Source organism: Suricata suricatta, chromosome 3, assembly GCF_006229205.1.
Source record: "Suricata suricatta isolate VVHF042 chromosome 3, meerkat_22Aug2017_6uvM2_HiC, whole genome shotgun sequence".
NCBI classification, from domain to species: domain Eukaryota; kingdom Metazoa; phylum Chordata; class Mammalia; order Carnivora; family Herpestidae; genus Suricata; species Suricata suricatta.
Window position 1 is genome coordinate 97,256,476 of NC_043702.1, and position 27,972 is coordinate 97,284,447.

The 27,972-nt window shown below is 46.8% G+C and overlaps 1 long non-coding RNA gene across 2 annotated transcripts in view; it reads left to right on the plus strand.

Moving 5' to 3' along the window:
• LOC115287890 overlaps positions 1–27,581 on the plus strand; it is a 65,766-nt gene extending 38,185 nt beyond the window's left edge. Inside the window, exons 3-5 of one of the 2 annotated variants that reach the window (XR_003906702.1) lie at positions 3,214–3,424; positions 7,747–8,192; positions 27,501–27,581. This is a non-coding gene — a long non-coding RNA (uncharacterized LOC115287890). The remainder of the gene's footprint in view (positions 1–3,213; positions 3,425–7,746; positions 8,193–27,500) is intronic. The other variant, XR_003906701.1, reaches the window with a different exon arrangement.
• The last annotated feature ends 391 nt before the right edge of the window (positions 27,582–27,972 follow it).

Sequence of the window (27,972 nt, forward strand, 5' to 3'; positions counted from 1 at the left end):
CCCCGCCTTGGGGATCCCTTGCTTTTCCTTCTGCGGCCCCGGGCCCGCGAGAGCGCTGTGCGCGGCGCGGCCTTTGTCGGAGCGGGTCTTGGGCCCCAGCTTCCCCCCGGGCCCGGCGCCGGCCCCCCGCCCCCTCGTGGCCGCGGCGCCCCGTTCCGGCGCAGACGGCCGAGGAAATGCGCGCAAACTGCGCTGTGCACTTTTGCGCCACTTGAGCGGGAATCAGAGGAGCCGGGCAGAGAAAACCCGAAAGGAGAGGCCGTTATTTATGGCCGGCGAGTTGAAGTCTGGCACCATATGGTGGGATTTATGGGGCCCGGGACGACCCCCAGCTCCCCCCCAACGTCGGGCAAACAGTGCCCGCATGACAATGTCGCCGGCCCAGCCCTCCGGCTGGGACCGTTTTCATGGGCTCCTTTTCCTCGCCTTCAGCCCTGGCACAGTTTTTTCCTCCAGAAGCTGATAATACACATGCTCTTAAATTTGTTTTTTTACAATAGTATTAATCATAATTTAAAAAGTAATTAGCGATCTTTGGGCATTAGTACTTAACAACAGCTAGTGGAACTCTCCCTACCCTTTGGAGGAGGCCGCGATGGGGGCGACTAGGGCCAGGTGGAAGGTGGTGTAGGGTTAAGAAGCGTCAGACCTCTGAGAAGGGCCTCACTTCCTCTTCGTTTTGTAGCCCTTTGTGTTACATACGGGGGCAAGCCAGGTCTGCCAATCACTACCATTTCTCTTTCTTGTTCTATAAAGACAGGGTCGTCACAGCAACAGGGACATGACAGGCTGGTATCTCTCTCGAGCTCCAGGGGGCCCCTAATAGGATTGAAGCAAAAGATCAAGCGAATGGTTTGCTATTTTAGGCCCGTAATAACTCCCGACTGCTTGCATATACATGGGCCTTACAGTATTATGAGGCAATTTTTAATCCCAGCAAAGAGTAGCCTGTTTTCTAGCTGAGTCTATTTTAGAAAACCCTATGGGATCCACCCTCCCTCACCACCCTCCATCCTCATCTGCCCATCTTCTCTTTATTTGAGGGGAGGGAGGGAAATCTCCCCTCCCTTCTGATTTCACTTACCACCCCTCCCCCAGAAAGCTGAAGGTGTCATTTCCTTTCATTAATTCATTTTACCAGCTCAAAGTAAATACTCCATTTAGAGGGAACAAAGACACCCCTTTTTGGTATTCAGTTGAAGTCCCGGGTGGGATCAGAAGTTTGCACATCTTTTGGAGAAATTGGCCTTGGATATGGCTTAGCCAGACATCCACTCCCCCCGCCGCCCCCTGTAACTCTCCAACACATATACCTACAGAAAAACAAACAAACAAACAAACAAACAAACAAACAACCTCAGGAGGAATGAAAAGGTTTCTCTCCCCCAGACCAGTTATGTTCAAAATGCGACGTGAAGTCACATGGATGTGGGGAGTGTGTGTGGTGACTGGATGTCCTCTGTGTGTCTATGGAGTAGAGAGAGGAAACAAATGAAATGCCCGGGGTAAGGGGGTGGTTTGCTTTCACCCTCAAGACCTGGGGAAACCCATCAAATGAGACTGACTTCAAAAAACCAAGACTGCCTGGGAAATCTGAATGCAAACAGCCCTAGAATAATCAGCACCACCAACATCTGTCACCACAGCTGTTTCTTTTCTGGTTGGTGAGAGAACCTGTCTCTCTCCCCTGGGCTGGCAGTGAACTCCAAGCGACAGGCCCATGGTCTTTTTCTTCCAAGCAGAATCCTCCAGGTTTCTGTGTACTTAGCCTGCTTGGAAATAAAACACAACGCAAAACAAAACAAGGATGCCATTGCCACCTTTTAGGTGAAAATAAGGAATTCGGTAAAGCAAGTTAAGAAGCATTTTGGTTCTGTGGTCATTGGTGGGGAAACTGAGGCACAGGGGGAGCCAGTGAACTCTCAAATTAATATACAGAGAGTAATCAGCATTGTTGAATTTGGTGCTCAGCCTACTGGATTCAGCTGGGTGTCTTGGAAGGCACAGTTAAACAAGAGAGAGGGAGGGAGGGAAAGTAAGAGGGAGAGATGTGAGCATTTATATTGCTGGCTTTCCCTTTCATTTGATCAGAAGATAATTATTGAACATCTAGAATGTGGAAGACAAAATGTGTTCTGTTATGGAGGGGTGAAAAATGAAATCTGGTCCCTGTCCTTAGAGAACATGTTTTCTAGGAGGGACTCTATGACAAACAGGGGCATGGATACAGCAACGTGGTGGCTTAGTCTGAGATTATGGGAGGGAGGTCTGACAAGAGAACTGGGAAGGTCTGGCTGGGGTGACCAGCAGAGACTTCATGGAAGAGGTGACATTGGAGTCTCCAGGATATGAAGGCTGTCTGAGCTCCTGAGAGGGAGAGGTAGGAGGGGACTTTGAAGAATGCAGGGAATAGGATGCATTCACAGTCACAAGGGAACAAGCAAATTAGGTTTTCAGGGGATGGGGGAGATAAAGTAGGAAAGAGAGAGGACTGAATATTGCCAAGCTAAGACTTTTGGACTTAAGGGGAGCCCCGAAGTGATGGAGCTAGGGGGCGTTTGTGGAGGGTGTATCCAGGGCTGATGCCCAGGCAGGATCCAGGGTTCAGGAGAAGGCACAGATTCTGAGATCCCGGGAGGGGGAGGGGAGGGTTGATGGAGGACAGTGACATAGAGATGGAAAGAAAAAAATGACCTTGCAAGAACTGGATGGACATAGGGCTCAGAGCAGAGAGGCAGGTCAGAGGTGACTGAGCCTTCAAGCCTGGGTGACCAGGGAAAAAAGGCAGCCTCATTATGTGCAAGGAATTAAAATAACATTTAAATCCAGCATTACATGCGGAGCGTTTAGAACATCGAGTGCATCGTGAAAACAGAGAACTTCAGATACTGACATTGATAAGCTTTTACCAGCGTTGAAGAGCTTTCTTTGTCAAAGCCAGACACTTGGCCTCACGGCTGAGCCTCGGCCAGACTTGAAGCCAGCATCTCAGAGCTCCAGTGCCTTTGTGGTGTGGACTGAGAGCAGCCTGTAAAAAGCATATTTTCTCCAGGACACATTATTCTTCCTTAGCACTCATTTCAATTTTTATGCCGCGATTGAGAAAGGAAGTTAGAGAAAGATATCCCAGAGGCATTTTCTTCTGCAAGTCCCAGGCATGAGGAAATGTTCAGGACTTAAAATTGATCTGGCATTTATTTACTTATTTTTCAGTTACATCCAATGTTTGCTTTGAGAATGTTCTAGAAGGCAGATCCTTGAATCATCATACAGCCAATGCAGGTCAGAAGGATGGAAAATAGTGAAAGGCACTGGACTGGGCCTCTGGGTCCAGAGTCCCCTTCCTGGTTACACCAACAAGGCTGTGTGACCCTGTCCGTGTGGTGGTACTCTCTGGGCCTGATTTCCCCACCAGAAAAACAAGGTGAGTCAAATGATCTGACGGGCCCTTTCCAGCTCCCGGTCAGTGGTTCATCAAGGCTACTCTTTCTCTGACTTTCTCCAGCACTGTCTTCCTTATTGTCTGTATTCTGGTTTGAAGGTGCAGACAGAAGGGATATTTATGTCAGATGATTTAGACTTTATTCTGGATTTGAATAACTTCATTTGTATTTGAACTTTATAAATATTTTGAAAGCAGCGTACCATCTATTCTCCCTCGGTCCACAAAACCGCCATGTGAAGTGAGCAAGCCAAGGATTTTACCCCCAAGAGTACAGCTAATGGTAATCATTTCCTGTTGTGGAGTGCCTACGTGGGCCAACCTGTGCCTTATGTTAACTGTCTCATTTACTCATTGTTAGCCCCACCTTACAGATCAGAAAGCCAAGACTAACAGGAATTGGGACATCACTGAATGCCTCGTGCTTCTGGATGGCTGAGTTAGGATTTGAATTCAGGCCTGTGAGCTCCAGCTTTGAGCATTCTAAGGCTTGGGCAAGTTATACAGTGGTCGCCGACTGTCTCCTTCTCCCACGCAATATTCCCCACATGCTTTTATCATCCACACCATCTAAGGAAACTGGACCAGTGTGGCCTTGCCTGGCCTTGCTGTGTGAAACAGAAGGACCCAGATTTGAACCAGGAAAGCTGTTGACAAATGGGTAGCACACACCCGATGCATGTCTAGTACTCCACCACGCGCATTGGGACCCTGAAGAAATATTAAAAATGTCTCATTCCATAAGGGTTTTACAATCTGAGATGATGAAATCAACAACATCAGTAAAATGTCAGTAAATGAGTGGTGGTCTATATCATAATGGAAGTGACCAAAACTTGTATAATGCTTGCTTCGCCCCCAAGGTAGCCTGGACAATTAGGTATGACACGCCTAGGCAGTGACACTATTTAAGTCTCTTTTAGGGATGGGAATGTTGATTGAGGGATTGTGTTTCGGCCACTTCCTGGAGGGCCCCCAACTAGCAAGTGGAAGAGCCAGGATTTTAACCGGGGCCTCTGACCACCTCCCTGTGCCCTCCATGTGTCTCATTCTTGACCCAGTATGCATGGGTCGGGCGGGAGGGCACAGACCTCTGAAAATAGAAAAGTTCAGGGTCTGGAGATGTGATGAGACCCCCGGTGATATGCCAAACAGAAAAAAGGTCTCATGGCTTTATAGTCTTGCCTCACGGTGGAGAACAAATTCTATAGGGAGTTTCTAAAGTACTATAGGAGAGAGAAGAAATCAGTGGGCCTTGGGATTTGGGGAAGATGGGCTTTGGCTCTGAAGCCGGAGTTCAGGTCTGGGATTCATCATTTATAGGCTGGGTTTAATCGCTCCATACCTCAGTTTTCTTGTCTGTAAACAGGGTAATGGCATGTCTCTGTTTAGACTTAGCTGTGCCATTTGAAATGTCTGACAGGGTGACTGGCCGCATGGCAGATACTCAGGAAAATGACAGTTACCTGAGGCAGCTGTACAGTGAGAGCCTGTTGGCAAAACCTACAAATAACATGTTGATTCAAAGTGAAGACAGTTGGAGAATTTGTTATTTTGCCAAGGGCTTCCTTATCCTGGGTTTTGATTCATTTGCTGGTGTTTTTAGTACTGGGATTAATAGGTTAGCCAAGAAGATCCAGGTCTGGCTATCGCTGCATAATAAACCACCCAAATCAGTGGCTTACGGCAACACTCATTTATTTTGCTTATAAATATGAGGGTTAACTGGGCTTAGCTAGGCAGTGGCTGCTTGGAGTCCCTCAGACAATTGTAGTCAGACGGTTCCACGGCTGGCGCCGTCTAGGAAACTCCTTTACTCATGTGTCTGAAGCCTGGGCAGGGAAGACAAGGAGTTGGGGCTCCTTGGGCATCTCTCTGTAGGTGGTATCCCCACATGGTGTCTCTGTAAAACTAGAACACCAAGGGGCATCCTCACTGGACTGCCTGGGTCCTGTGGCCATTCGTGAACCAATCAATGAGGTCAGAGGGAGGCTGTGCTTTGATTGGCCAGACCAGGATCATGTGCTTCTCTTGGGTCAGCCCCACCCAAACTACTCAGAGCCAGAGTGGGAAAATGATGAGTCTCAAGGGAAAATTCAAGTAGGGATAGACGGTGGAAAAGCAAGACTAGCAATACCTACTGGAATTCTTTGCTTCTCACTGTGCTCAATAGATACTTACGAAGATGATGAATGGGGATAAGTCTAACCCCCCATGCACTGAGGTGCCAACACCAGGGGCTGACCCAGGGGCTGCACACCACGCTGTAGCCTTGGGGTTGGCATGGTGGGCAGCCTGGGGATTTTATGAACTCTCTACTTTGGCCAGACTCGCATTGTCCTGTATCTGTATCTTTGCTGCTGTCATCAATCCCACTTAGAATGGCCTTCCCACCCATTTTCACTATTTGGAATTATATTGCCCCATTTGTAAGATCCAATTTATGGACATTTTAGTCAAAGGGAAACTTTCCTTCCTCTGATCTTTATGGCCTTGCTACTCAAATAGGGGTCCAAGTGCCAGCCACATAGCATCACCTGGGGACTTGGCAGAATCTTAGTCCCCCCCTCAGTTCTCTTGATCAGAGCCGCATTTTAACATGCTTCCCAGGTGGTTTGTAGGCACATTAAAGTTTGAGCCACACCACTCCAGAACAGGGGTCCTTACAGAGTGGTCCACACAACGAGGAAATCCCCACAATTCTTTTGGGTATCTGGGAAGTCAAAACTGTTTTCCATACTAAGACTTCTCAGTTCGCTGTTGGCGCTGGGTCTCCCATGAGGCCTGCTTGCACTGATCTTTCAGGGCAAGGAGGGGTCCTAGGGTTTCTCCCTGGGCATCTGATTCCAGGAATTTCCTTTGTTTGGCTCAAGTCTAGACACAGAGCCTCAGAATCCCAATATTTGCAAAACTCTTTGAAAATTAGGAAGACCTTTTGAGTAACTGAAAACGAAAAAAAATAGACTAACCCCCTTGCATCCATCATCCTTTTGTTTATGGTACTTTCCACTCTTTAACTCACAGTGTCTGCCTCCCAGTGGGCAGAGGAGTGATTCTTGTTCTTGTTTAAAGGACAGTGACACAGATTAAGAGAAGGCGTACGACTTGCCAACATCACAGGACGAGCCAGTGTCATCAGGGCTTGGCTCCCAAAATGCCCAAACCAGACATCTTGTCACTAGGCTGTGGGTCTAGAAGAGTCCATAAATGAGCCCAGCAGGGCCCTGGATGTCTTACCACCACAAACAGCTGAAACACCAAGGGGTGGTGGAGCCAGCCAGGCCCTCATGTGCCGGGCACACAGTGCAGGTGAGGTGGACATGGGCGTCTCTGCAGGGAATAAGGCTCGTCCACCCCTTCTGGAATTCCCTTCATCCATCCAAGGGTTTCCATGTGACCTCTACCTGTACTTAGGGCTCTCCCTTCTTTCTCAGAAGCCCCTGGATGGATGAACACATTTACACTCTTATCACCTGGACCGTTCACATGAGGAAATAAAGGGTTCAAGGGTACCTGATCCAGGGACACGGCAGATAAGTGTCAGGTCGGCCACTTTTGAGGACCTGTCTCAGCTTCTGCCAAGTCCCTCTGGCCCTCTTTCTTGCTGGCCTGACTTTGCTGAGGAGCTAGGTTTACGATCCCCTAGTGCCTGTTCATCAGTCTGATCCGGTCACTGAGAAGACCTGTGTGAGGACTGTCTTTTGGAATCAACACCCTTTCAGGCTGGACCGCAGTTCCCTTCCTCCCTGCCTGCTTCCCTTCCTCCCTCCTTCCGTCTTTCTTTCTTCTTCCTCCTCATCCTCCTCCTCTTCTCCCTCCCTCCTCCTCCTCCTTAGAAGCTTTTGGAATTCTAGAAAGTGGTCTGTAAGAGGATAGAATCTTCCTTCTCCAGGGTTAAAAGCATTGCTGGTCCTGGTGCAGAGATATTCTGGATAAAAGCTCCCCACCCCAGGCCCTTTGTGACGCCCGCCCCACAGAAATGGTGAGGAGCCTGATGCTCTGAGAATCTCCCACATCGTAAAGGGCAGCTTTATACCCCAGCTCCCTGGACACTTGATTTTAGTATATGTGCTGCTGAAGCGAGCACTTCCTGGGCACTTGAAATATCACATTCAGAATCCGCGGGGCTCTGTTTCTATGCCCCACTCCACCCAAGACAAACTGTCCATTACCCAGTGTTAGGGACTCAGGTGGGGGGGGGGCAGGGAGCTATGGAGAAACCAGCTCATTGAAATCCGGATAATCCCTAAACCTCATTTTCCCTATTGCATATGACCGCCTTTCTGCCCTGCCCCCTTTTACAGGATCGCCAAGAAGCCACCAGACCGCTTTGCCTGGCACTCCTTTTATCTTCCTGGCCTGAGGGGGCCATGGGCTAATGATCAGTGAAATCAGAAAAGGCCAAGAGGCCCAGCTAATCCACAAATTGGATCATCCACCCCTGAATAATCAAGAGTCTCTGGCACAAAAGTTGGTTTCTCTCTTTGATCATCGACACACTCAGAACACACCTACGGTTGCTTCTTTCGGGAGTCCTCCGGTGAATTAAAGGTTCTGTTTGGCCAAACAAAATTCTGATGCAAGACTGAAAGAATCCAGGATCCTGGGGTCCCTAGGGGACCATTTCAATATGCTATCAAAGAGAGGATTCAGATTAAAAGAGGTTGCTGTCAATTCCCCAGATCTGATGAGTCGGTTCCACTTTGGTGTGGATGCTTCTCCAGCAAGAGAGGAGGAAGTTTAATCGTAGGTAAACCTTATCATGCTATAGCTGATGTTACGTATTTTAATAATGGTAACACCATGCGGTGATGTCGACACTCATAATGCAGGTATCCACTGCTTTAAGAAAACTCCCTGTACAGAAATTATAATTCTGGGGGAAGAAAGAAATTAGGTAGTCATGATTTGTATTACAAGATGATTCTCTCTCTCTCTCTCTCTCTCTCTCTTTTTAACTAAGGCATTCTCACAGATTCTTTTAAAGAGCAAGCGTATTGGTGATTTTCAAGTGATCTAACTGACAACAAATGCGTTTACCCACAAGTTGTCGTCAGGGGGTTAGTGTGCACCGTGTTCCTGGGGTACTAACATTTAATAATCATGAAGAAACAACCACCTACACTTGATCTTGGCCAAAAAGCTGAATGTAATAGATGTCCCTTTCTCAGTTCCCATCGCCATGGTAGTATGAGTGTGGGCCCCAGAGCAAAGGGAAACCAAGAGTTTTGTGGACTGCTTAAGGTCTCAGAGAACTTTCTGAGAAGGAAGCATTTCCATGTTATGCCCTTGCAATGGCACAAGCTCTGGACTCTCTTTGGAGTCAGATAGACATGAGATTTCATTCCAACTCTGCTACTTACCAGTGACATTATTTATTGTCCTCAACCCTCAATTTCCACCTATGTGTTCATATTCTGGTCAAAACACTCTGATATCTTCCTATCTCACCCCAAATACAATCCGGAAACTTCTGTAAGGACTACAGGACTCTCATAATCTGGTTTCTGCCAAACTCTTTGATCTCTTGCTCACCCAACTCCAACAGCTCAGACAGGCCCCTCACTTCTGCCTCAGGACCTCTGCACATGCTCTTTCCTATCCTGGGAAGCTATTTTCCTAGGCTTCCAAGCCTCCTTCTCTTATTTCATTCAGGTCTTTGCTCAGATGTGATGTCATCAGAGAGTTCTTTCCTGGCCATTTGTCCTCAAGTCCATTCCTCTTTGGCCCCTCCACTGGCTTGACTTTATAGTACTCATTATTGCCTGACACATCAACTATTTATTAATTTGTTGATTGATTCATTGTCTGTCTTTATTGATAAAAATGTAAGGCCATGCAAGCAGGGCTTTATCTTATTCACGCCTGCTGTTTTTGCTCCCTAGGACTTTGCCTGCACGTGGTATAAACACTCAATGGTCACAGAACAAATGACCTTAGAAGTGGCAATCTTTGGGTACATGGGTGGCTCAGTTGGTTAAGCATCTGACTCTTGATTTCGGCTCAGGTCATGATCTCAGGGGTTGTGAGTTCGAGCCCTGCGTCAGGCACCACGCTGACAGTGCAAAGCTTGCTTGGGATTCTCTCTCCCTCTCTTTCTGCCCCTCCCCGCTTGTGCTTCTGCCTCTCTGTCTCTCACTCTCTCTCTAAATAAGCTTAAAAAAATGGCAATCTTAAGATCTACCTCACAGGTATTGTCACCATTAGGAATCATGTAGGTAAAGCCTAGAACAGAGCAAGTAAATGATAAATATTATTGTTAACATTATTAGCACAAGCCTAGGAATCTCTAAAGTCATTGTAAATGTTTGCTGAATCTGTTAGACTTGAAGGGCCCGAAGGACCTTTACTGGACAATGAGTCAATTCCTTTTAATGAATACAACTCAGGAACTTGTGTTTCTGAGGCACCTGTCAACTCCTCCCCCCTCTTGCTCGAGAGAATAAACCTCAAAAACTTGCAGAGGGTATGCAGAACATAGAAGCAACAGAAACATTCTGGGTGCATCTGCTCAACTGGAGGGGCCTTGTTCAACTCCAGAGAAAGATCTAGGGTTGGCAGATTTCATGTTTTTTAAGAGAGATTGAGAATCCCAGTTTCTACGGAAAGCCTCCTTATTTTCAAAGTGATAGTCACTGTACCCGCCCCCCCCACCCCGCACCCACCCCCACCTTTGGAGATTGGCTGGAAGGATTCAGGGGAGATGCGGATGGGTCATCAAAGGGAAGGACAGAGCCTGAGGGAATCCATGCCCAGGCTCCTTCTTTCTGCTTTGTCCCCACCCCCACAAGGGGCCACATGGAGCCCAATCTTCCCCCAGCAGCAAGGTGCAGCGACACAAATAGGACGCTTCTGTGTAGGGAAGCCGATTAGGAACTCAGTGCCCCTGGCTTTTACTGGGTGCTGGTCAGTCTGCCAAACACATACTAAAATTGCAGGCTCCCAAGAGGGAAAGCTAGTGTCCAGCCTACATGAGCTGGCTTCCTAGGCTAGGCACGGTGAGCTGCTCTTAGCTAGGGAATGATTGTTCTCCAGGCAAGGAAGTACTTACCAGCCAGGATCCCAGTTGCCAGCCCAGGGCCAGCCTTGCAAGGGCACCTTTATAAGGATAGCTGTTTCAGACCTGCCATGTTAACTGTTGTACAATTATTAAGTGAAAAATGTTCAGCCTTTTATTATGGAACATTCCAAGTATATACACACAAAAAGAATGTCATATAATGAACCTGCATGTACCCATCGCCTAGCTCCTGCAGCTAACACGGGCCTATGTGGCTGATCTGTGTCCCCACACGCTCCCCATCCCACCTGGAATTATTTGGAAGCAAAGCTCAGACATCATATTCCATCTGTAAGACTTCAGTAGGTATATCTAAGTAATAAAGAGTCTTCGAAAACAATCTGGCATGCAAGCTGCCAGTTTTCCACCTCTGCCCCAGCCCCATGCCAGGAATCCTTTCCAGGTGATGATTCTCGGTCGACCGGCCACCTTGCCAGACAGCCTCCCCACCGACCGCCTACATCACCAGCACCAGGACTGGAGCACACTGACAGAGCACCTTGGTGCTCCGGTTGGTCAGGGCCAGGCAGCCTGGCCCTGAATTTTAACAGGATATTTGCTTCCCAGAATGATTCCCATGGCTGTTACTGTATGTGATAAGGGCGTCTTTGCTTTGATTGTATGTGTTGGAGGGCAGGGGCGGGACCTACTCCTGGGTGGGGGAGGGTGTGGGGGGGGCCCCCCGACTTCAGTGAGGCCCACAAGAGGCGCTGTGCTTACAGAACTTGGAGAAGGGACTCTGAGCCTCAGCGGAGCAAGGGAGACCACAATAAAGCAGCCACTTCCTGTGAACTAAAAGAGTGTATCTCTGCACAGTCCTACTCTTGGTGCTGAGAGATAGCAAAGAGAGAGGAGAGCACTGGATACAGAGTCAGGATTCCTGGGATGCTCTTCCTTGGCTGATCCACTACTAAGCTGTGTGTCCTTGGTCAAAGCACTTCACTTTTTCAGTTTTAGCTTTCTTGATGGTAAAGTATCTGGGTCTTCATTCACTCATTCATTCATTCATTCATTCATTCATTCATTCATTCATTCTCTAAGCAATCATTATATAGTACATACTGAGCTTGGTACTGTGGGTAGGAAAATCAAAAAAGTTGGAGAGTCTGGGGGGCTCAGTCAGTTACGCATCTGACTCCAGCCAGGTCATGATCTCATGGTTTGTGAGTTTGAGCCCCGCATTGGGCTTTGTGCTGACAGCTTGGAGCCTGGAGCCTGCATTGGATTCTGTGTCTCCCTCACTCTCTGCCCCCGCCCCACACTCTGTCTCTGTCTCTCTCTAAAAAATAAATAAACATTAAAATTTTTTTTAATAAATAAAAACAAAAGCAAAACCACAAAAAGTCTTTAAAAGACAATCCCTGCCCTTAACAGACTTACTGGGGTATAGAGCACATGTGTGAACACACGTGTATGGGCTATGTTACAGGAGTCATATGGGACAAGCCCTGATCAGAGGAGTAGGGAAGGCCATACTAATTATTGAACTCCTATTGCATACCAGCCCTGACTTTCTCAGACACCCTTAAACACATTGCTCTTCCTCGAGCTTCACCACGAGCCTGCCACCATGAACTATTCCCAACACCATAAGGTCTCTGTCTCATAGAAAAAGCAGTAGTACAAGAGCATCTGTGTGAATGGAGAGGCTTCACATAGATCCAGAATTATGTTATCTGGGTAGCTTTATGGGTGGTCACGTGTGGCTGGGGACATCATGAAGAGGAACATACAGGCATGGTATTGTCAGTGCCTATGTGGGTGTGGTTATTATTAAAAATAACTACATGAAAACAGAAAAAGGTCATGCATAGACCGATGCTGAGATTGTGACATGACCCAAGGAACATGATGAATATAAATCTGTGCAATGAGGCTGGACAAGGGGCAGTGGCTAGTTTTAGGTTTTTTTGTGTTTTTGTGTGTGTTTGCTTTGTTTTTTAGATAGCTCACTGTGATTGAGTGTAGGGGACCAGGACTGATTTAGAAGATTTTGTTCCAGGCTCCTAACTCGTGTGGTGGCAGTTGGAGTAGAAGGAGGGAGGGAGGCTTGAGTCCCGAGCAGGAGGACGTTGGCAGGACCTTGCAGCTAACTGGGTAAGAGGCTGAGGAGAGGGTACTGTTCAAAGCTGATGCCCAGGTTCTGTTTGGGTTGGTTTAGGTTTGGTTGTTCCTTGATTTTTTCCTAGCAGGAATTATTAGCAAACAAAGACTCTAGTTTCATATAAACAATGTTGACCAAAATATCTTGTTTCTCTAGGGGGTGGGGAAAGGATAAAATTTTAAATTTTCATTTGGAATATGGCCTGATCCAGAGGAACTCAGCTACATACAAACCTGGGTCTCTTTGTCTTAGACAGAGCTTGGGACTTCCTGGCTAACCAGAGCCCTAGAGAGAGACCAGAGCTTCCATACCTCACACAGACTCTAGGGTTTCATGGTAATTTGCACTTCTTATTCTGCCCTGAAGAGCTGCCTTTCCTCTGTTGGGAAGAGAATGCTAAGGTCTTGAAGCTCTATGGAGACCCCTACCTGAGTCTGTGGTCTGGGAGCTGGGGAGAAGGTAGAGGTACAGGTGGGTATATGGTGCTGGTCATGGATGGAAAGGCAGGTGAATGTGCACCTTTTAAGACCCCAGCATACTGAGGATCACTCAAGCCCCCTGGAAATAGACCTGCCTTTCCAGATTCCACCTGGCAAGAGCAGAATCCCTTCATGACATCTCAGCCAACTGGTTGACTACTGGGAGTCAAGCCTAGCAAAGGTGAAGGAGTAGATTCCAAAACCATCGACTGAACTAGAAAAATAGGAGGAGAGGCCAGATTAATGATAATAGATAACATGTGTTGAGCTAGTACCCTGTTGCAGGTACTGTGCTAAGAATTAAGTAGGTAGAACTATACTTCATTCTCATAAGAATGCTTTGTTGTATTATTGCCATTTTACAGACGGGAAACCTGAGGTTCTGGAAGTTAAGTCACTTGTTCAAGACCACAAGATTATACATGGTTGTGGTGGCTTCATAATGTGCCAACTTGGCTGGGCTGAGGGAATGCCTCAAAGTTCTTGTTCCTGTATATGAGTTAAGTGAGTGGTGAGACAGACTCTTGTGTGAGATTTAGGGGTGGAAAGAAAGCAGCAGCCATTTTGCAGCTAGCATACATTGTCACTGACCTGTTGTCCCCTCATTGCTGTGAGGCCTGCAACCACTCCACCATCCCCTGAATCCTCCTTCAGCTTTTCAGACTCCTGGGCCAGATACGTGTTTAGGTAGTCATATAGGACTCTGCGCACTGTAAGACAATCACTCCCACTAGGGTCAGAGGAAAAGTAGAGCTGATGTCAGTTTAAGTCCATCCTGTAGGCTCTGGCTTGTACTTATGGGAGCACCTTATTCTTGACCTCCATCTTCCCTTCCCAACTGCCGGGCCTGCTGATGTCCAGCTCCAGCACCAGATGCAGACACATTTTAGAGAAAAAGCTCCCACAATTGCATAAAGGCAATTCCCTGTAAAAGAATTCCTTTATGTAAGTATCAAAGGGTGTATAAACATCTACGGTATGCATATATATGTGTGCATATGCATACATGCATATACTACAGGTATAGATAGGTTGTACATGTAGAAAGATCTTCTGCTTCTCTGGTTGAATCTTGGCACACTGATGCAACCGGGATCTGATCTCTGGGAATTTTACTGTGGGACATGCACTCATGCTCAACAACTCTGATTACACGGCAGTTGGCGGGAGGTGGTTTCTGCTTTTGACAGGCTGAGATTGGGGTGGCTGTGAGATGTTTGGGTGGACGAGTCATGGGCCACTGGAGGTACCTGAGAAGCTTCGTGTGCAGTGTGGATGATCAGGGAAGGGGGAATCAATGTGGGCTGGCTGGAATTGCAAACAAGTTTTATGGTGGTAAGACCTGATTTAAGTCTCAACGGTAGGCAGGAGCTGGTTAAACGGATGGGAGGGGGTGGGCTTTGTGGACGGGCATGAGAATGGCCTGCAGCAGGAATGCGCGGGTCTGATGTGATCAGCTTGGATGGTCTAGGAGGGGTGTTATTGATTATATGGCCATTGCAATCTATACAGATTTGTGAATTGTATCTCCCCAAGGATGCGGTGGGCTCTGGGCATTGTGGATTGCACTTAGTAGAGTAAATTTCTAGTTTAATTAAATTCAACTTGCCTCAGACATTTTGTGAGCACCTACTATATGACAGTATTGGGCTCAATATGAATATAAATAAAACATGAACTGTGTCCTGGAAAAGTCTGTGCTCAGATTATACAGAGTGAATGTATTTTTGTTAGTTTGGATTGGATGGAAATCTTGGGCTAATAGCAGGGCTGGCTGTGGACCCCTAATTCCCTTTTGGGCTAATTGTGTGGACGAAATGATGAAACTCAGGTCAGTCTCTCCACCCACTCTTCCCTCTCTCCATTCATCCGAAGCTACCTTGCTCTACCTACCTTTCTTTCATCTCCCTCTGTCTATCAATCCTCTGTCGTTTCTCCTTTTGTTAAATCCAGGCAGGATCTGAGCAGCTTACAAAACTAGCCCTATATAAAATGATGCCAAGAAAAAGAAAGTAGGGAGAAATGGATGTTGGAACCATAGGGACTCAGTGAAATCAGTATTACAGCTGAGCATTGAATTTGGGGCAAGGCTTAACAGAAACTAAGGCAAAAAGAAGAAAGGGAAGGTTGCACACTTGATTATCAGTGATATTTGAAGGGAGAAGGAAGGCAGGCAGGGAGCCGGACCTTCTCTGGCATTGGGTGGAAGGAGAATTTATTGTGTCGTGGATGCAGAGGATGGTGGGGGCATAATGACCACCACCATCCCCTGCAGTTCCGTAACAGCAGAGAAATGTTCCTCAAATGTTTCTCCTATCGACCTTCTAGAAAGGCTAAGGGCATAACATTAAATCTTACTTCAGCACAAGCTTTCCTGTGCAAAGCTAAGTAAATAACGTCCACCACATTACATTCTGATGACCAGACTCAGAACAGGGACTGAGTGTAGGGTACCCAGAAGGGCTGCATAGCCGGCTTTAGTGCTGTGTGTCACATTGTATTTGTTTCCAGAGAGCCTTTGGTTCCTAGTCTTTGGTCTCCATACAGAAAAGATCCCTTCATCTCTTAAATACCTTGTCATCAACTCAGAACTCCCTTAATTCCAGGGGTAAGAGAGCTGGACTGTTGGCCAGGCTGCCGTGCACCCTTTTCCAAAACCAGGAGCTGAAACATTGTGCCAAGAAGGTCTCTCAGCTTAAAAAGAAGCACAACAGCCACACCTTTCCCTGAGCAGTGGAATAACTTGGGAGCCCTTTGGGGAACAGTGCCTGGAAATACAGAGTTCCAGGGCTGGCACATTTCTCAACAAGTTTGTTCCCAATGGGGCTGGTCCTGGTCAGTCTTCTGTGTCCCGTGTGTGAGAGTGTTACCCCTACTAGTACCCAGAATCTATCCCATGCTCAGGGCCAACTTTTGGGGAAGCAAGGTCAGCCCCCAGGGCTTCCTGGAATTTTAATGGAGAAGCGAGTGCTCTCAGCAGCAAAGGCCATTGTTCTAAGGCCATTGCTCTTTGAGGAGCCACTGAGCACCTGCTAGGTAGAGCATCTGAGCTGCTGAGTGTGTCTCAAGGAGCGGGCGGGCAGGAGGGGACACAGAAAAGGCACAAGAAATGAACGGGATGGGCCCGGGTCTTCAGGACTACCCAGAGAAGTCTAGAGAAGACCGGGGACCATCTCAAATGACACAACATCACAAGAAGACCTTCTAATTTCAAGTGCACAGTTGTGTGCCTCAGACCATCTGTGCGACTCCACTCAAATCGTGGGACCCCCCCTATGCTCCCAGGTTTCTCATGTTTGTAAAACAAAAAAAGTAGTAAACCTGCAGCTTTGTTGGCTGGGGGTGAGGGAAAGAGGAAGGCCATAGTTTGAAAGTGCATTGACACATCAAAATAGGCCACGGGGAAAGTCAAGTTGATGTTATGGTCAGCACAGTAACTACTGATTTTCTTTCTTTTTTTTATAAGAAGAGTGTTTTTTTTTTTTAACATTTATTTATTTTTGAGAGAGAGACACACAGAGTGTGAGTGGGGGACAGTCAGAGAGACAGGGAGACACAGAATCAGAAGCAGTTTCCAGGCTCTGAGCCATCAGCACAGAGCCTGCTGCGGGGCTCAAACCCATGAACTGTGAATGAGATCATGACCTGAGCTGAAGTTGGCCGCTTAACCGACTGAGGCACCCAGGTGCCCCAATAACTACTGATTTTAAAACAGTACCAGTGACACAATGGGGTGTGGCTTCCAGGGTTAGAACTGGCCCATACTCCCAGGCTGAAGTCCACTCCAATGAGGCGGCTTTCACCTGCCCCTCCTCCCCAGCAAGCTCTATCAGACAACTGCTCCCTTCCACCGGCCTTGGCTCGTGCCTGTCTAGATGTTCACACAGTGTCCCACCCTCCTGATTAGGCAGGTGGCACCCAAGTCATCCTGACTTCTTGCCAGGTGGTTGGCTACTGCTTCTGCTTATAGGAGAGGCCATGGCCCCGGCGATGCTATCCAGCTCCTTGCTGGTCAGAGAAATCCCTCTTGTCACTGCTCTGCTTTACCCTTCAGTATACGAATTACTCCCTTTTATGGTAAACACTAAGATTAATATATTATAACAATGTATGACAACATAGTAATATCTAATAATATAGAGTATACCATATCCTATATGCTATGTACGTAGCATATGCTATATTTATATGACATAGCATACTATACATCCATATAATGTATATGATATACATACCAGTATATATATATACTATATATTATAATGCTCTGCAATATATTACAGTATAATTTCTTATTCACTATTCAGAAAACCCCACTGAGATAGGTATTTTTATTACCTTCATTTTTCAGATGAGGAAACTGAGGATCAGAATAGTTTAAGTAATTGGCCCAAAGCTATTCATGTAGGAAATTGTGAGGCCATGATCCTGACTTGGAGACTTCCCTTTTAGCCACTGTTGTTTTCTGATTTCCCACTGGTTCTCATAACTCAGTAATAATAGATGATGTACTTTTGTAGTGATATGTTTGCACTGGTGTGCACTGGTGTTGGCTGCTGTTTGGTGGTGAGATAGTTGGGGCAGGCTGTGTGTGTGTGTGTGTGTGTGTGTGTGTGTGTGTCTGTATGCACGCGTGGGCGTGTGTAGACCTCTCAGTCTGATTATGTCCCTTTCTTGAACCACATTTCAGGACGTTAGATTGGGGACCCTCAAAGCCTGCGTGTGCATGGTAAGACACAACGAATGTGAAAGAACCTGCAGGAGTGGTCACTAAAATATCCACTGACCGTCCTGAGCCCTCAGCTCTGTCGTCTTCCCACTCACGCTCAGGGTCTTCCTGTGGCTGTTTAAAAGTTTGGCAGTTCTCTCTGGTAGTGGCCAGTGAGAAATATGAGCATTTAAAAAAAAGATGGTTAAAGCTACATGAGCATCTTGTTGGAAATGTTGCTTTTTGTAACAAGATGAGCGAACGTTAGTTGAAGAAAAGGAGAGCTGGGGTGTGCACGAGTGGGAGTGTGGATAGCATCTAAAACTCAGATTTTGCACCGACAGCAACTTCCCACTGTTTTAGTTGTGAGTTTGATGTCCTGTGTCACTCTGGGCCCGTCCATGTGTCCCAGCTTTCTCCAGCAAAGATGCAGAAATAACACATCTGTGCCCTTCATTTGGTTATTACATCTGAAAGATTAGAAGCACTTTACAGGGAGTATTTTATAAACCATCCCTCCAAGAAATAAATGTTAGAAAGCCCCACCTCACTGTCCTAGCTGACCCGGGAACAGAAAGGTCTGGGTGGAAATGTGACCCCATCTTTCCTTTACAACTTCTGTGCTCACCTCCCAGAGCCCCGCCCTGACCTCACTGCCTTGCCCAGGTCCCAGCTCTTTTGTCCCTGCAAGACTTGTCTGATGGCTCACATTGTGCTTCTCACCGCTCAACCGCATGCGACATTCCTGAATCCAAGTACTGGTCCAAGCACAGCCCTGTTTATGACCCTTCCTTCACCCCCTTCCGGGCTCCCCGTTACATGCTGAATAAGGCATGAGCTCCTACCACAGACACTAAGGCCTTCCCCAGGGAAGCCTCCATGAGTTCTCTTCAGTGATCCGAACTGAGCCTCTGACACATTTAACTAATATCTTGGGGGAACCTAATATACATCGGGCATTGTGCAGCAGTCACATACAACACAGGTTTAAACGTGACCCGAGCTGGCTTCAACTTGCTTAGTCTCTAGTGGGGTGAATACATTACACAATGTTCTGGCTACTGCTACAGTTGGGAGTACGGTTAGGATGCAGGAGGAGCGCGGAGAAGCGGCTACTCAGCCAGCCTCGTGCAATCACAGAGGGCTTCCCAAAGGGGAAGACATATCAGTTAGTCTTCTGAAAAAATCATCATTTACTACATCCCAAGCAGAACCCTCTGCCTCCTCTTCCTGTATGCATTTGCTGTTAGACTGAGAATCCTTGCTTGACCTATACCTCCTGAAATGTATCATTCCTTCAAGACTCACTCAGTCCACTTCCTCACCCATGACTCGTTTCTAGATTCCTGATTTAGAAAGACTTCCTTCTTTGCCCCTGGTGCTATTTTGTACATTACCTTTTGGGGCTCTTTATTTAATTTGTCTCTGGTTTTATTATAGTTGCTTGACATTATCATCTCAACACACCTTACTTTATGTTTAACTCATTATCTTTCCTTAGCATAGAACTTATTAGGACTGTTCTGATAATGTCTTTGTTTTTAATGTTCACCGAGAGAGGGCCAAGAGCCTCCCAGGATGGGTTTGAATGAAAGGCGGAGCCTGGAGAAGTGTGTCCAGTTAGCTCAGAACATGGGCCTTATCAGGCTGAGGTCATGGACTATCACAGTGTGGCCTAGTGACCTTGGACATGTGCTCTGGCCTCAGCCTGTGTCCCAACTTCCATTACCAAGAGATCCATTTACAGAGGAATGCAGACACTGGGCAAGTACTGAATGGGGGAGGGGGGAGAAGCTTCAGGAAAAGCAAATTGGATTTCCAGTGCCATCTTGCTACTCACGGTTGAGTCATATCATAGATCTATGCCTCAGTTTCTCCAGGTACAGAAGGTAGCATTGGATTTAGGGAGTTTTACAACTCAAAACTGTACCAAGCATGATGGAAACGGCTGAACTCACTCATTTCTCCATGGGGTAGAGAATGTATGTAAATGCTAATTTGAAAAGTGACTGCCCTTATAATAACTTGGCATAACCAGCCCTCTCCGGCCTCTGACCCAAGCTGGAAATATCTTCTCAGTTGTTGATGGGAAATGGTGCTCTTTTGGTCAGGAGCTAAGAGAACATCAATATGAAATGCCACATTTTATAGCTTCAGTGACTTTGCTAAAAGCTCATCCCAGCCCGCTGGTCACTTCACTCAGAATAGCCCACAAAAGGCTTCCATTTGCTATATTTCAGGCTATTTTACCCAGAAAGAGTTTGTAAGCAGGGAAGACATGCATTTTGAAGAGCATTAAGAGCTTCTGAAATTGTCATTAACAGTTCTCCCGGATGCTCTGCAGTAATGAAATGAGTGGCAGGGACCTAAGAAAAAAATAACAGCCCAATCTTTGTGTTTTGTGATGAATAATAAAGTATTTTAGCCTCTTTAGGGACTTAACACCACAGTAATCCTTTAATCCCTAGAAAAACCAATTTTGTTGACATGAAAAGGGGGATATTTAACTTCATCCAATTAATTTTCTACCTTCGAGATGCCATGATTATGAAGACGAGATTGAATAGATTCATTAGAGCCACCATATTGTGTATCAAGTTGTGGCTTTGACACCAGAAAGTGGCATCAAAAAAGGAAGCTTGTGGTCACAATTGTGTTTAAATGTGCCCACTTAGAAATTCCAGGGTTCTGAGGCCTTCACATCTCAGCCCTGTTGCCTGCCCCCAAGTGCTCACATCTGCAACCACTCAGCCACCGCACAGCCATTAAACCGGGAACTTGGCTGACATTCTTGCAATACCAGCTCTCTCTCTCTCTGAGCTCCAAATTAGGACTGTCCCTGCAAGAAGGCTGCAATGCAATGCTTGCCACAGAAACATTCCCAACAGTAAAAAGTTAGCTAAGTGTGAACTCAATTTTAAATTACACAGCGGGGGGCAGGGCCACAGCCCGCCATTCAAATCCCTCTCAGAACAATGGATTGGAGTAGGAGATGGAAGATAAATGATCAGAGGTTTAATTGTTTTTGCATTGGACTTCAACATGCAGACATGAGAAGGTTTTAATTCCACCTTCCAAGCAACCCCAGCCAGAATTGGATTTGCAAGGATGAAAGAAAAGAGATGATGAAAACCGAGGGCTATGGTGAAGCCAAACATATCCTAATGGTATCCTGCCTGAAGACGGTCCCCTTCGGAATGAAAAATGGGACATGGGAAATGTCAGAGTGACCCTTATTCTTACCCCAGCAGCCACTTTCAGTACATGCCATTTACCACCAGCCTGTCACTGAGGAGCGTAATTGCACATGTTGACATCCGCTGTGTCTTGCTCAGTGCTTGGCACACAAGTATGTACCCAGCACAGTGCCTTCTACAGAGGAATGACAGGGCATGATGGTAAAGCAGTGTGGCCTGTGAGGGAGCCAGCTCCATGAAGAAACGGGAGGTTTTGGAAACAGAGTCTGGATCTTTGTCCCACCACCCTTGATATCACCAGCTTGGACTTACATAAGACTTGGTTCTCTCATCTGTAGAATGGGGAGAACGGGCCCAACCTCTTAAGAGATTTTATGGAGTTATATAAGGCAACCTCATGAAAACCCCAGCATGTGCTCTGCAAACTCTAAGTGTTAAGGAGACACTAGTTTCCTTCTCTCCTGCCATGTGACATTGGTCTCATTATTTGATTGACTTTGGCATAAATAATAGAAGTTTAAGGGCCTACTGCAGTCACTTAGTTTTCCCCATTAGTTTAGCACATGAGAAGTGAAGTGACTTGTTCAAGGTCAGGTGGCTCTTTGATTAATGAATGGGCCGGCACGTGAGCCCTGACTCCTGCATCAGATCTCTTTCCATGACCTCAAGTAGTTTGGATTGACCGACCGGCTCTTGTTTGAGGAGAAGGATTCATCATCCAGTTCATCTTCTCCCAGGTGATAGAGTTCAGCCCTTCCCCCTTGATCCCCTATTCTCCTGCCTCCCTTCTAATCACAAGTATTCCTGATTCCTTAAACTTTCTTTGAGTTCCATGTTGAGTATGCCTCAGTCCTGAAACTACCATGTACTTTTGCATTTAGTTTCAGGGAAGATATTGGTTTTCTCAAAAAATTAACAATAGAACTCCCCTACCACCCAGCAATAACACTGCTAGGGATTTATCCAAGGGATACAGAAGTGCTGATGCATAGGAGCACATGCACCCCAATGTTCATAGCAGCACTTTCAACAATAGCCAAATCATGGAAAGAGCCCAAATGTCCATCCCCTGATGAATGGATCAAGAAGATGTGGTATATATATATACAATGGAGTATTACATGGCAATGAGAAAGAATGAAATCTGGCCATTTGTAGCAAAGTGGGTGGACTTCAAGGGAGTCATGCTCAGCGAAATAAGTCAGGCAGAGAAAAACAGATACCATATGTTGTCACTCATAGGTCTAACAGGAGAAACCTAATAGGGGACCATGGAAAGGGGAAAGGGGTGGAAAGAGTTAGGGAGAGGGAGTAAGGCAAACCATGAGAGACTCTTGAATACTGAAGAGAAACTGAGGGCTGAAGAGGGAGGGGGGAAGTGGGGGATGATCATGGAGAGAGGCACTTTTGGGAGAAACACTGGGTGTTATATGGAAACCAACTTGGTAATAAACTATTAAAAAAAAAAAGTTCTTTGCTGAACTTTTGCCTGTAAGTGCCATAGCCTGTCAACCTCATACCTGCTTTTGAGAGTTTCTCAGTCTTGAATAAGGCATGCCTTTCTTTCAACTTTCAGGCTTCCTAAGCAGCCAGACCAGAACCAGAGACCAGGAACCCCCTCCTGTGCTAGGAATGACTTGAGGAGGTTGGTTCTGTGTCAAGTGCAGCTGAGAGCTGCAGGAACCAGGTCCCCCTGCCTGTGGCAATGGCTTTGCCTTTATGTTTGCTTTGACCAATTCTAGGATCTGAGTGGTGAGACTGAAATGGGGTCCCCTTGGGGGATGAGACAACAGATGGAGGGATGGCCAAAGCAGGGTCTTGGTAAACACATGGTTCAGGCAAAGGCACTATGCATCAAGTTCCACTACATTTCCTGGAAGAGTATTGTATTTGCTTCTGCCAAAGACCAACCTTCTGGGCTTTCCTACTGTCTTCTTGAAGGTCCTCAATCTTAAAAAATAATAGCAACATTTAAAGAAATCATTTGTTTAAATGGAAGTGTACAGAAAGATCTTGGCAGCAGGCAAATCTGTAGGGACTGGATGTGGCCTGAACGGCTCACAGAAAGGAAAAGAGAAACATTTCTCAGCAGAGGCAGCAAATGGGAAAGGTGGTCCACACACCACGGGCCAGCTGGTTCCTCTGCTGAATTTCTTCATTCATCCCACGACTATTTTACTGTGGACCTTTTCTGTGCCAGACACTGAGGATACCACAGGGAGCAAATTAGAAATGGTACTTGTCTTCACGGAGCCTCTATTGTCCTTCCTTTTCCCCAAATGTATTTGTTAGACTCCCAAAGTTGCAGAGCAAGAAATTTTCTTACTGTTTGTAAGACACTTTACAACTTATTAACCATTGATAAACTGCCTTTCCTGACAACTTAGTGTATTCAAAGTCTCATTTCATCATAGAGGGAGCGGGATACTGGTGACATTCAATGTCTTGCCCTAAATTATATAATAGTTGGTTCTTAGTCCCCGTCTCCTAAGAGTAAACTAGAAAGTGTGTGCAGGTGCACCTAGCTTGTCATAAGAACAAGGTTTGGAACTGCATCTCAAGACTCCCAGTTTGTCAACGACCCCCTCACAACTGACATGTGCCCATATGCCTGTCGCTGGGGCAGTCCCTGTTTCTGCTTACTTTCCAAGTAAGCATCATTTTCTTTTTTCTTTTTTAACTTTTTAAATGTTTATTTATTTTTGAGAGGAGAGAGAGAAAGACCAAGTGGGGCAGGGGCAGAGAGAGAGTGAGACACAGAATCTGAAGCAGGTTCAAGGCTTTGAGCTGTCAGCACAGAGCCCAATGGGGGGCTCAAATTCTCAGACCATGAAATCATGACCTGAGCTGAAGTCGGACGCTTAACCTACTGACCCACCCAGGCTCTCCAGGGAGCATCACTTTCTAACAAGATCCTCTCTGGCCACCACACTATCCTCTCAGAGTAATCAAAGCTTGCAGCCTCTCACTAAGAAATTGGCATATGCAAAACTAGTTAGGACACTGACTTCGGGTATTAATGTTGTTTTAAATAAAAGTTGATTTTTGCTATGTATTTCTAAAGTGTTGGTGTGACTTATTTTGCTGACTGCCTTGATGTACCCAAAGAGGACTCGAACCCTGCCCCTTGGTTCATTCCCACCAAACCAGGTGATGCCTTGTCTCAAGTCTGCTCTGGCTGCCTGGGAACCCTGCAGGTTGAAAGAAGGGCACTTTCTTATTCAAGGACAGAGACGCCGGAACGTGGGCAGCCTTGCTGCAGCCAGGCTGCCTGCCTGTCCCCTCCTCTTTGCACACAGAGTCAGGATCTACTAACTCCATAAGAAAAAAAGACCCAGCGGGACAGTCCAAGGCAACAATAAGTCATCTGGCCTGGGTTATTGCTCTACACCAGGGACTCTCTGATGACTGTGCTGCCCTTCCTCTGCTGGCTGTCAAAGGACCCCTCTCTTTAAGAACCTTGGCTCTCAGGGCAATGGTATCTCCTTGATCTTAAGGTCAGTGTGAGGTGTGGGAAAGCAGCCCTCACCTCCAACTGCCTTCTTTGGCCAAGCTCTTCTGCTCTCTTGCCCTGAGGGTCTCAGGAGGAAGGGTGACAGCTTTCAAGCTCACGTTTTACTCTTCCTCTGTGTATTGACCCGTCCAGCTGGAGAAAAAGAATCTGCTTTGTTGGCCCCTGGAACTAGAAGGCTAGTCTCTCATGAGAAACAACAGCTCAGTGGACCCACATCCCTGCTAAACTGTATGTAAGGTACCCAGAAGAAGTGTTGGATCTGTGTCCGTGTCAGTTTAGGAGTGGAGGAGGAAGACCTGAGTGTTTAAACAACAAAAAAAACATCTCAAGCAAAGAATTAAACACAGGCTAGGCTGTGGGTCTTTAAAAAATTATTACACAAAATTTCTTCTCCCCCAATTCCCATGTCCACTTGTAAATGTGCCACATTTTTCCATCAGCCTTTTCTCTTTGGAGTTTCCACACGGGACTGGTACCCAGAGTTACTCTGAAGCACGTTCTCCTCTGCCCATTACTAAGTGGGGTTCCCGCTTCTGTGCTCTCACCGTGTTCCCCGAACCAAGCCATGTAGCTCGGAATGGGAGGCAGGGCTGCCATCACATTGCAGTGAGGCCAGAGCTCATCCAGGGAAACCACACAACAGGTTCAAGTCAAAAGGAAAATCATAGAATTCCTCATCTGCTCCTGGCCCTTCACTGGGAATCAGTTCCTGAGCCTTCCCAGACTTAAAAATATAGTAATTATACTACCAGTGGTTAGATTTCCTTTCTACCAGTCTACTACCTTTCTTCCACTGGTCCCACCCAATTATGGTTGAATTTAAAATATAAAAGGGCTGACAGTCATTGTTTAGGCTGCAAGCATCATAATGGCATGGACTGGAGACCTGAGGAAGTATCTGCGAAGAGTGTGAAGGTGCTCAGCCTTCAAAGGACTGGACCAGTTGAGTAGGAGGAATGGCAGGGTTTGGGGCCATCTTGAAGCTGGTTCTCCTGGCCCTGACCCAATGCCAGATAAGAGCTTTGGAGGAGCCATTGCATTCTACCCTGTCTGTCATTTGCGGATTACATTTCCCTAAATAGGACTTCATAGGGCAGACTCTCAGCACTCACCTCTGCTTGGTCTGCCAATAGTCCATCAATGAAGGGCTGCTAATAATATGCATTGACATAACAGATTAGCCCAAGGAGGGCCCTGTTGGTCGGCTCTTCGAGTCAATGGTAGTAGGATTTATCAACCCTGCCATTGATGTTTGCTCTATTCTTCCTTCTCCAGTCCCTCGTGAGAAGCCAGAGAGAGCTCCATTCAAACCGAAAGGCTCAAAACACAAAAGGGGAATCTCAGCATGAGGGCCTGAGAAAGCAATTTAGATCAAGAGAAATCAGAGGCAACCCAATGCTTCCATCTCTCTTATCACTGCCTTCTTTCCTCTTTGTGCTAAAATCGTCACTTGAGAAGACTTTTGCTCTAAGGACAGAGACATCAGAACCCTCTAATATTTTAATCCCAGTAGCTACATGAAAAAGGACAAGTGGCTGTCGCCATGTCCTTATTCCCCAGGTGTTGGGCAAGGTTATGATTATAACCTTGCATTCCTCCCCATCTGCACTGTGAGCATATGCTGTGCATGGGGAGCAAAGGTTTGCCACAGCCTTGGCCCTTGGAGGACAGGGGACACTGACTTGAGAAGGGGGATAGTTGAGAGCCTGCAGGCCTTTTCCTCTCAGCCCTCTCCTCTTCAGGTGCAGCTCACACTGTTGTCAAACAGTGATGGTTTCAACAGAATGGAGAGTCTGCGGCTACGCAGGTGTGAGGCTGAGCAGATCTCTGGCCTGAGCCTGATGCTGGACCCAGGGCTCTGTGATGATGCCAAGCAGGGAACCATTCCCGTTCAAGGCAGAAAGTGCGGGCACATCTAACACCTAATTTTGCAAGCCTGGGGTGATGGGCAGGGGAGGGGAGAGTGACAGCATTGGAACTAAATAGATGGAGGCACTCAAGGAATGGTAGGCTGAAGACAGGAAGGTAAGAAGATAGCAAGGGCCAGAGGGGGCTTCAGTGCCTGATTGCTGCACCTCCTGACCCTGACTGTGGTGTGCCTGTTTTTGTGTACTAACATGAGCCCAGCTAGCAGGTGAGATGGGGGTGTGCGTGCCCCCTCTACAAACCGGCAGTGATCATGGTATTCGTCAGCTAGGGACACCACAACAGATCCCACAGATGAAGGGGGCAGGGGCCGGAAACTGACATTTATTTTCTTGCAGATCTGGGGACTGAAAGTTCCAAGATCAAGGTGTCAAGGGTGTCGGTTCCTTCTGAGACCTCTCTCGTTGGTTTGTAGGTGGCTGCATTCTGGCTGTGTCCTCACATGGTCTTTTCTCTCTACGCATGTGCCCCTGATGTATCTTGGTGTGCCCAAATTTTTTCTTGTAAGAGCACTGGTCAGATTGAATTAGGACTCACCATTGCAGCCTCATTTCAGCCAGTTACCTCTTTATAGGGCCTGTGTCCAAGTACAGTGGCATTCTGAGGCACTAGGAATTAAGATTTCAACATATGAATTTGGGGAGAGTACAATTTAGCCTCTAATTGCCCCCCAGAGATGCTCTGCTATGAGCTGGGAGGAATTAGGTCTCAAAGAATATTTTCCACAAAGAGGATGCTTACCTTCAGGAAGAGGATGGCTCAGACAGCAAGCATTTTTTTCTGGGGCAGCTACTATGTCTAGCAAGGAATGCACTTGCCCCAAGAGGTGAGAAAACAAGTTCCATGGATTCAGATTTTAGAGGCACATTCTAAAGAGAGTAACTTTCCTTAGACTCCATCTATCCTGACATTTTCAGTAGTTGCCAACAGGCTGGCAGTAATGGGAAGGCCACTGGTAGGGAAATCTACCCTGCCTCACAGTGCAGACAGGACCCCTCTCTTCTACCACCCTATAGACACTGTCTGAGATTGTACAACTCCTCCAAAACATTGCTCCTTTCCTGCTGCAGAATCACATCCCGAGGCCCGTGACCACTTGGCTTGGCCGGTCCTTTTATGTTCCTGTGGTCTGCTGGGAGAAGAACATGGTTCCAGAATGAAGACATGGGGAGTAGATTTGCACCTGACTGACAGCCTGAAGAAGAGCCAGTCCAGCTGATCTGCAGAGAAAAATAAATGTGTGTCGTTGTAAGCCACTGAGATTCTGAAGCTGTTTGTTACTCAGCCAAAACTGACTAATGGCGACTGTGATAATAGGCACAGGGGAGTGGGGAGGGTGCTGCTCTTTAAGGCTCAACCTTGGAAGGCTGACCTACTCTTCTAGCCCTTTCCATTTGGGGATCACTTTCCCCCTTCCCCACTGCTGTTACCACAGCTGCATTTTTTTTATGTGGTCAGCCTTGGGACACCCCATGCTGCAAAATGAACAGCTTCACTTTTATTGCTAGGACTCACTTGTGATTACTTGTGAGAAAAGGGTTT